This window comes from Eurypyga helias, unplaced genomic scaffold (genome assembly GCF_000690775.1).
Source record: "Eurypyga helias isolate BGI_N326 unplaced genomic scaffold, ASM69077v1 scaffold29966, whole genome shotgun sequence".
NCBI classification, from domain to species: domain Eukaryota; kingdom Metazoa; phylum Chordata; class Aves; order Eurypygiformes; family Eurypygidae; genus Eurypyga; species Eurypyga helias.
Genome location: NW_010257703.1, coordinates 14105 through 23230, shown reverse-complemented (window position 1 = coordinate 23230; position 9126 = coordinate 14105).

Below are 9126 nucleotides of genomic sequence, written 5' to 3'. Positions count from 1 at the left end.
GCCGGGCTCGGTCCTGGGGGCTGCCAAGGAAACAAAGGAGCCAGGGGCTGCTCGGTGAGCGCCTCTGCAGCGGCTCTGGGCTCTTTAAATTGCAGGGAAACCCGACAAGTATTCCCGCTGGCTCAATGGAGTTCTGCTGGGGGCAGGGAATTCCCTCTGTGCGCGTGCGGTGAGAGCCAGCCGGTCTTCCCATTTCCCCCGGTTCGTCTGGGAGCGCACCGAGGCGGCAGGCTTTGACCAGATACTTTCAACACTTTCAGATTTAGAAGGAAGAATGGAAAGCTCCTCTCGTTGAGCTGCTTTGCCTACTGCTAGCTTGGCTGCGCCTTCCCGGTGCCAGCCAAGAACAACTTTCCTCATAGCTTCCGTTTTGTAAATACGGGATGGCTGACAGGAGAGCAGCAATGCGCTAAAAATAGCCGGGTGTATTGAGGTCAGGCCCGTCTCCAGGCTGGCAGCAGTAACCCGGTCCTATTTTTAAGCCACCCCCAGCTGTTTCTACGCAGCGCATGCAGGTTTAACGGTGGATGTAAAATTGGGGCGCTCTGGGATGCTCTCCTGCCGGGGATGCTCTCCATACTGGCCTGGCTGGCGTTGCGCTTCATCTTGTTCACTCTGAGCACTGCGTCGCGTTGTTGCTCGTGATCTTAGTGGTGGTCGTGTGTTACCCTCGGCCTAAAGCCACTCGGAGTAGCTTCCTTTGCTGTTAACCTTGATTATTATTAGCCTTGACTGTTGCTGTCGCATGGAGAAGCATTTGCCATGGGTGAGGACCCTGGTGTGCCGAGAGCCGTGCGAGCAGAAGGCAGATCCACAGCCCTTGGCTGGAAGGGGGGTTTATGGCTCAAGTCAGGAGGGAGGGAAGAGCCTGTGTGCCTGAGCAATGGGAGACAGCGTGACCCTCCAGACCAGTGTGACAGTCGGTGGTTGCAGGTTATCAGAAACCAGTTGTTCCCAGCTGTGGCAAACGAGACCTTAGAGCAGAGATTTGAAGTAGAACAGTCTGCTCCTACCCTTCCAAATATCTGCCCTCGCAGTACCTACTTGCTCAAATACGTAACAAATGGGCAGTGGAGCCTGGTGTCATCAAGAGGTGAAACCAGCCCTTTTAAACCATTGGAGGGTGTGCGAGGGCGAGTGGAGGGTGACCAGCACAGGCTTTGACAGTCGAGAAGTTTTGGTCAGTGGGGAAGCAGAGGGAGGGATGACAGAGAGGTGATGCAGTTGTAACCGGGGCTTCGAAAAACGATCCCTGTGGCAGCACCCCAGGTGGATAAGTAATAGATTGCCTTTCAAGAGAACTGAGTGTTGGGAGAACTGGAGGAGGATGGTGATGATGGACAAGAGTCTTCTTTGTCTAAGTGAACAGGAAATACCGTATCGTATGGAGATCTAGGAAGCAGGAGTGGTGAGACATTGAGGTCTAATGCTTTAAGCCCAGGAGAGGGAGATGAAGGTTATGGACCAAAGTGGAATGCAGGCTGGCTGTGACAGGTTTAGATTCTGAGGGACTGTGCAGAAGAAGGCCTTTGGGGAAAGGCTGGGGACAATGGGGCTACCTCTGAGCTGGTCATCATCCACAGCCCCGGATACTGGAGGAGAGTAGGGTCTGTGGCACATCAGGGCACATCTGTGAGCAGCTGGCAGGAAGTTTGGCTGAAGAGGTGTAACACTAAAGTGTAACGCAGCTGAACGCTAGGATTCAGACTGACACCAGGAAGGGAGAAAGAAAAGCTTGTGGTGCTCATGGAAACTGCGGAGGGCAGGGGTGCGATTGCGGAGCTGAGAGGGTGAGGAATGACATCCAGGAGGGGACAAGATTCTAAAACTAGGAAACTGCCATTGGAGACCTTGACAAAAGGAATTTTGGATGAGTGCTAAGAGCAGAAACTAGACTCTCATTTCACCCCACAGGCTCCCTGAACAGTCACCCAAAGCCAGGAGCGTAGTTTTGACGCAGCCCTCAAAGCTATGGGCCAGGTCAGGAGCTCTTCATTCTGTGCTGTGTATTTTTCGGGTCACTTTGCCAAACCCCTGCTGTGGACAGCTGCAGACCTGTAGGGTGCTTGATCTCCTGGGCTTTATTTGTTAGCTTTATCTTTGAGCTAACCTGTAGCTCTCTATCTTCTTCAATTCTTTGTCTCACCCTTTGATTTTACACGAATAGATGTTATTTATCACCAATAAATAGCTGACTCTGAGAGAGCATTCTTCTCCCTGTCCCTCCGGGGAGTCTGTATGAGCTGTAAGATGTCTTGGGGTCCTGATCTTCCCCAGATAGTTGGTGATGGCTGCAGTGATACAGTCGGTATCATTCATTTGGCAGACGTGCCCCTCCCAGTGGTGGTGAGCAGCCTGCCTGGAGCAGCAGGCCAGCCCAAGGGTGGCAGAGGAGGAGGATGAGGTGAGGATGTCAGAACCTCATCTTTTGCTTTCTGGTCCTCTTCTTGGCAAATGACTGTGCAGAGCCCGTACCAGTTTGGCTGCAGCGTGCCAAAGTTCTGCCCTCTTCCCTCAGCCCAGGGAAGAAGCTAACCTCTTTACCCCATGCGTGGCTGGGCTCAGGAAGGTGAGGAAATTGAGTCATGCCTATTGTTAATAAAAACGTTGCAAAAATTTCCATAGTCTCCCCAGCTCGATCTTGCAACAAATAAACAAGTGTGTGAGAAACTGTCTGCACCCTAAACCACAGTGGTTTTGGTATGGGACTGCCCAGAGTGCTCTGTAGTGAAGCAAGTTTGGCTCTGGGGGTGGGACTGATAAAGTAAGTTTTTGTATGTAATATACTGACATTTGCGTATGAGGATTCTCTGAGAGTAGGGAGGTTGCTGTGTGCTTGTTTTGCAGAAGATAATATTGAAATGTAAGTTATTTATTGTGATTATTATTATGCAAAGCTGCCTAGTGACTAACCAAACCTCAGGGAGAGGAACAAGCTGCAAAGCAGTTTTTCTTGAAGTTGTTGCATGAGGCACGCAATGATCAGAGCTGTGCTAAGTCATACGGTTTCCAGTCTTGTCGGCTATATCCATGTGCTTGAAAACGGAATGTGGCCCTTACTATGAAATAAACAAAAATCAAGGGTTTCATTTCTTTACATTGCCTTAGAGACAGCAGGTACAGTTGCCAGATCACATATGCTACGGAAGATATTACGGGAGGCTATGGGACACCATCTATAAAGAAAAAACAACCTGTCCTTTTGTCTGTCCTACTGTCATCAACATAAAACCTTGTGTCAGGGCAGTTTTTTTCTGAGGAACTACAAATGTTGGACCTTGGTGATGCCCAAGATGCACCTTGAGGTCACTAAACCCAGCGACATTATTCACTGCTGGCAGTAATAAAGCTAAAACCGGTGCCAGGGGTGAGAGCGGGGTTGGCTGCTGCCCACGGGCTGTTCAACATCCTTCCTACACAGCATCTCGCCTGGTGCCTGAGGGACGGTTCTGCCTTTCCCCCCTCAGGGCAGGTCCCTGCGCCTGGGTCCCGGAACTTATCCAGGCCTGTGGCAGTGGTGGGACTCGCTGTGCAGCTTGTGCCCGGCTGCGGCAGCGGGCATGGAGGGGCAGCAGCTCGGCTTTCAGCTGCAGATGGCGTTTAGGGAAAGCAGCACTCCCAGTTCCTACCTCTGTAAATGTCCAGCCTGTCCTGTTGGATCTCATGGGAACGACTTCTTAAGAACACGTCCTTTCCCCTGGTTTTTATAGGAAAAGAAAGTGGTGACTATCTTTGCTGTCGCTGCTTTCCCAGCAGCAGGTTCATGGGGTCCCTGATAGCTCAGTGAGGATGGTGACTAGGAAAATGCATGTCCGTGTGTCATCAAATACACGTGTGTGTTACAGCAAAACTCACTGAATGGATGGATTCCTGAGGCTGCAGCAGGGGGAATAGTTCACCCCTGGAAGAAGGGAACATGTCAGAAGATGGGGGTGGCCAGCCTTGGCAAAATCTGAGTTCATCCCAGCAATTCGGATGAATAACCACTGCATTGATTCATAGCTTTTTGTATACATGCCAATTAAGTTTTTTGTTAAGCCCAAGTCAAAGGGTTGGAGGTGTGGAAAATGAAAAGCAAGACTCTCTTATGCCTCGGGTAGGTATTCATGGTCAAACCGACGGAATGGTCAAAGAAACTGAAGTCCTGGATAGTGTATCCCTTAGGGCGGGGAAGGAGGCATAAACCTCAAAGCCCTAAAGACCTAGTTTGGCAAAATGTGTACTGGCCTATTATTTGTTTAAAAAAGCGAGAACTGGGGCTCCAATATACCAAAAGAAAAAAAATTAAATCCCTTTAGTTGTCTTGTTCCCTGTTCCTTATTGTTACCTCTTCTCAGTTACTTTTGTTTCTTTATGTTGTTCTTGTGTCTTTCTTTTCTTGCATTCTGTTTCCTAAATGCTTTTGCTCTCTGTCTTTTCACCCATCGTCATCCCCTTGAGCCTGCTTGAAACCTGGTCAGGGTTTCAGCCCTGCAGTTGGTGCTGGGGGAAATCGAGGGCTGCCCACAAACAATAACACCGGCCTATTGCTCTCCACTCAAATGCAGAGCGAAATTGTTTAAAATTAAGATCCTGCTCCTACTCAACTTCTCCATTTGGGGTTTTCCCCAAAGCTTCCCAGAAGCAGATGGCGCTTCCTGGAGTTGTGCTCACAGAGCGCTAGGCTTTCCGCAGCGCTGCCTCCTCCCGACGAAACTGTCTGGATCCATCCTTCCTCCAGAGCTGCCAGGTTCAAGGAAAGCCCATGTATGAGCTGATTTGCTGTTCTGGTGTCAAGCTGCGCAGAGGCTATGTAAAGTCAACAGCTTAGCCCAGGATGCACCCTGAGGACATGAGTTCATGACAAGGACGAAAGAAAAGCTTGTGGTTTAAAAAGCTTGACTGTAGAAGCGAGCTTAGGCTGCGTCTAGAAATTCCACTTGGATCAATTTAATTGATCCCATAATGAAGCAGCGTGACTTTGAATCGATGTCTTTCCCTTTGCCACTAACTTCCGTGATGAGCTGTGTGTTCCAGAGCTTCAGGGAAGGTTCAGGAAAACATGCAGTAGGTTGAGATGCCTCCTGGGAGGGGAGATCGAAATTTAAGTAAGTTAGAAGTGCTCTGGGAGGAAGCTCAGTTAAAGGGAAAAGGCTAAAGAGGGTATGTGTTGCTTTTACTACAAGATGGAACAGAAGGTTTCTTTGGAAAAATAGTATTTTAAATAACAGGAGACTTAAAAAATATTGCTTTTGTAGAAAATAAGATGCCTTACTGTAGGGGAAGGGGGGGAAAAAAAAAAAAAGACTAGAAAACCAGGGGAGGGGGCAGAGGAGAATGAGGAAGGAGGGATTAGAGATGGAGCCCATGGCACTGCCACGAGGGCAGCACGTTTTGGTGAGGGGAAGGAGGCTGACAGTCAGTGGAGGTGAAGGCTGCCAGGAATCCTGTGCGTGCAATTAAGTTAAGGCTACAAAATCATTAGGGTTTATGGCCACATAAATTATTACAAACCCAAATATAAACATTTATTTTCTTAATATGGATTTTATCCCAGCTGGAGGCTTCTGGTTTAAATGCGAAATGCCCGTGCAGGCTGTAGCATGAGTTGATGTAGTCACTCTGTCACCGAGCTGGTGCCGTTTCCTCCGTGAGCCGTCCTTTTGCTTCCTGCAATGAGCGGGTCCACCTGGGCTGCCAGGGCTAACATGGAGGGGTTCACAGGGCTGGGTCTGGGCTTTCCTTACGTCCTTATGTGTTTCCTGCTGCCCAGGTGTTTTTTTCATTGGTCACATCGCTCACCGCTTTTGTGGAAGGTGAAAACTCCTCCGTCTCTCAGAGAAAAACCATGAGACAAGCTCTGGGTCTGCAGTCCCTGCATCAGCGCAGTAAGGGAAAATACTTCTCAATGGCTTGCCTTTTGTCCTAACACTTTAAAACATTTTTAGACGTGATCTTTTCGAAGCTACGCTGGGGGATTTCCACTCCCTTGCCGCTTTAAAATGCTCGTACTGTTGTTTTAACCACAAAGCTTACGCTGGCGCACTCTCTCTCTCGCTCTCTCTCTCTCATTTTCTCCCCATTGAGGACCAGCTACAGTTTTCAGGTACGGCTTTACCAAAACGTGTCTTGTTGGTGCCGGCAGGAGCCTAGCGTGGCTAGAATTATTTCTCATCTCTGAAAGGCTTTTCAGGGGTCAGCCACGGCACATGGGGGTGTGAGCAGTGCAGGGCTGCGTTGGGGAAGGCTGCAGACCCCAAAACATCTCGGGATCTGGGTTCACCCCCTGAACCGACAAAGCGGTGCCGGGGTGTCCTAGGGCTGAGTGGCGGTGCCTTCTTACCGAAATTTCTGTTGGTGCTCGGGAAGGTGGGAAAACATCCAGGTATGACTACAGAAGTGATGGGAACAAAGTTATTTTCCAGCTGCGAAGGAGATTATTTTAAGGCAAAGGTTTTCCATATTGCTGCAACAATATTGTGTTGATTAGATGTAGAGATTTCTTGATTATACAAAATTAATGATTAGGAGATCCAGGGAAAAGAGTAGATGAAGCAAATAAGAAAGCTGGCTGTAAAATCAAAGCTACTTCAGCACCAGGCATACTTCTTTAGTTGCAAGAGTGTATTTTTCTTTCTTTTTTAAAAAATGCTATCTCTGATGTTATCTATGCCTTAAAAAAAGCCAATGAAGTCTAGTCTCATGGGGGTTTATTGTAATGCTTGACTGTAACTCTGCGCAAAGGAAACCTACTGTCTCACTCTGCTTAGTGAAAATTTGCCTATGGAGATTAGCAAATTGATGCTTGCTTAGTAAGGTTTTACTGTGCCTTGAGAATAAGGTAATACTGGAATTTGAATTGAATACTACTGTCTGTATACAAAAGAAAACCAATTTGTTCTGCTGCCCTCTACAGCAACATACCCTGTGGGGCCTCAGGCACATATCCAGTAGGAAATTATTGCTGTTAGGAATATTTCCTCCTAGGTACCAGCTGGTCACTGCAATTTTTAAGCATGGTTTTTAAGTGATTAGGACAACAGCAGAACCACTCTGGAGGCTGACTTGCTGCCAGGTGATGTAGGAGTGAGCCCTGAGTACCAGGTGGGGCTGTGTTGGGGCAATAGGGCATCCTTTCCCTCCACGGCCTCTGGACCGAGGGGCCACAACGGATGCAGCCGGGGTCCTCCTCCCCCACGGGGACTCTGCAAGTGCATTTTGTTGTCAGCAGTCAAAATGTTGTCATTCTTCCTGGGCTGGAAGGGACAAGGATGATCGCTCAGTGTTGTCAGGTGTCATCACCTGCTGTTTTCACAAGACTCCATATAATCTGCTGTATCTTAAATATGTATTTCCAAGTGAGTAGGTGTTTATAGTCATTCTTTAGCAGACTCTGTTACCTGTTCTGCTCTGTATGTTGAGTTGGGGCATGTATGTCTTGTCCCCAAAATGCAGTGTTTTTGTGGAGGACCTTATATCAGTAGTAAATCTTGTAACTTTGTTATTTTAATTCAAAAATACCAAAGACAGCTAATCTACCTAGTTTATAAGGCAGCATGGAGAGGTTCATTTTAATGCAAGGTATGTTCCCCTCCGTCATATTTGTGCCTGTCAGCTCCCAGTGAAGTGAATTGATCTTAGACCTCTAAATTTGACACCACTTTCCTCACCATGATTAAGACAGGCTTCCAGTTCTGATGTACCATAAAAGGTAGATAATCTTCAGAGGGATGGACAGGGCATTTTCTAAGAGTTGTCCCTCCCAAGTACCTTAGAGCAAAGCAGTAGAGCTGGACTAGGGTTAGGTGTGTAGGAACACAGGTGTGTAAGTTTTTTTGCTATGCCCCGTTGTATGTTTTTGATGGAAGCGTAATAAGTAAGGAAGCCATCACGGTGCATTTTGCTGAGCCATGCCCCAACCCTGGAGGGTAGTCGAGCATTGCCCTTCCCTTACACAGCAAACCTGCAGAAGCTGTGCTCTCAGCCCTGATCTGCTGGGCAGCAGGACCGAGGATTGTGTCTTCTCGTCCATGTGTGATGGCCAAATCTGTGATGACAACTCACATATTTGCTCTTCTCCATCTAAAAGACGCAGTGGCATGCAATGTCTGTCCCTCGGGTCTGCCAACCTGGAGGCTTTGGTGCTGCAGCCTGCCACAGCGATGCACTCACAGCTCACAGGGTAACCTGCTGGCCTTCCTGGGGGGCTTGGCTTCGTGTGAGAGAAAACAGGAAAAACATTATCTTTAAAAAGGACGACCACATTGTAGGGGTGGTTTTCTCTGTGTGCAGTAAATATGTTTTCGTGGCTAAAAAAATGTTAGTCTGCCCACAATAGTTCGATGTGATACTGGCATTGCACACTGCTTCTCTCCATGTCCATGTCATGCCAGTGCTGATTTTTCTCCTTATTACCATGTTCTGCTCGTGTCTTGCCCAGTTTCCGAACAGTTAGATACGCTAAGTGTGGAACATTTGAATGGAAAAGGTTTGGGCTCAGTTTGGTGTGGTGGTAGCCCACATTTTAAAAAGTTTATTTTTGTTGCAAAGATTCTCCCTCTTGGATTATTTGCAATGAGGTTAAAGCCGCTGTGTACAACACCGTGAAATAAAGAGTTGTTCCAGGAGCGTTTTGCCTGTTCTGCTGGTGGTGCCAGCGGGGATGAGATGCTGGAATGGTAGGAAGGTGCAGTGGAGAGCTCTTTGTACTGTGCTGCCATTGAGCTCACACTCTTTGGAGCTGCTTGCAGGAGTTGGGTGTAGCTTCTAGTGATTCATCCTACTTTTCTATGTGCGGTCTGAATTAATTGTATTTATTTCAGTATATGGAATTCCCTTTTTTTTTTTTTTTGACATGTAGATTTTCAGTGTCCATAGATTGGGGATTTTTATGCGTGCGCTCTGTTGCAGTGGAGTTGCAGTGAAAATCCCTTTGCCAGGTGCGTTGCGTTTCTGCCACAAGTGCATTGCCACGCAGCACGAGCCCACTGCTCTCTAATATTTTAAAACAGCGTTACAGTTCACACGCGTGCTGAAAAATCACCGTGTACACAAAGAAAGGATGCCTTCCCGTTGCTCTTAGCTGTCAACAGGCAGAAGTGAAAGCGTACCTCGTCTCCTACGCGGCCAGGCGTTAGCGTCAGCAGG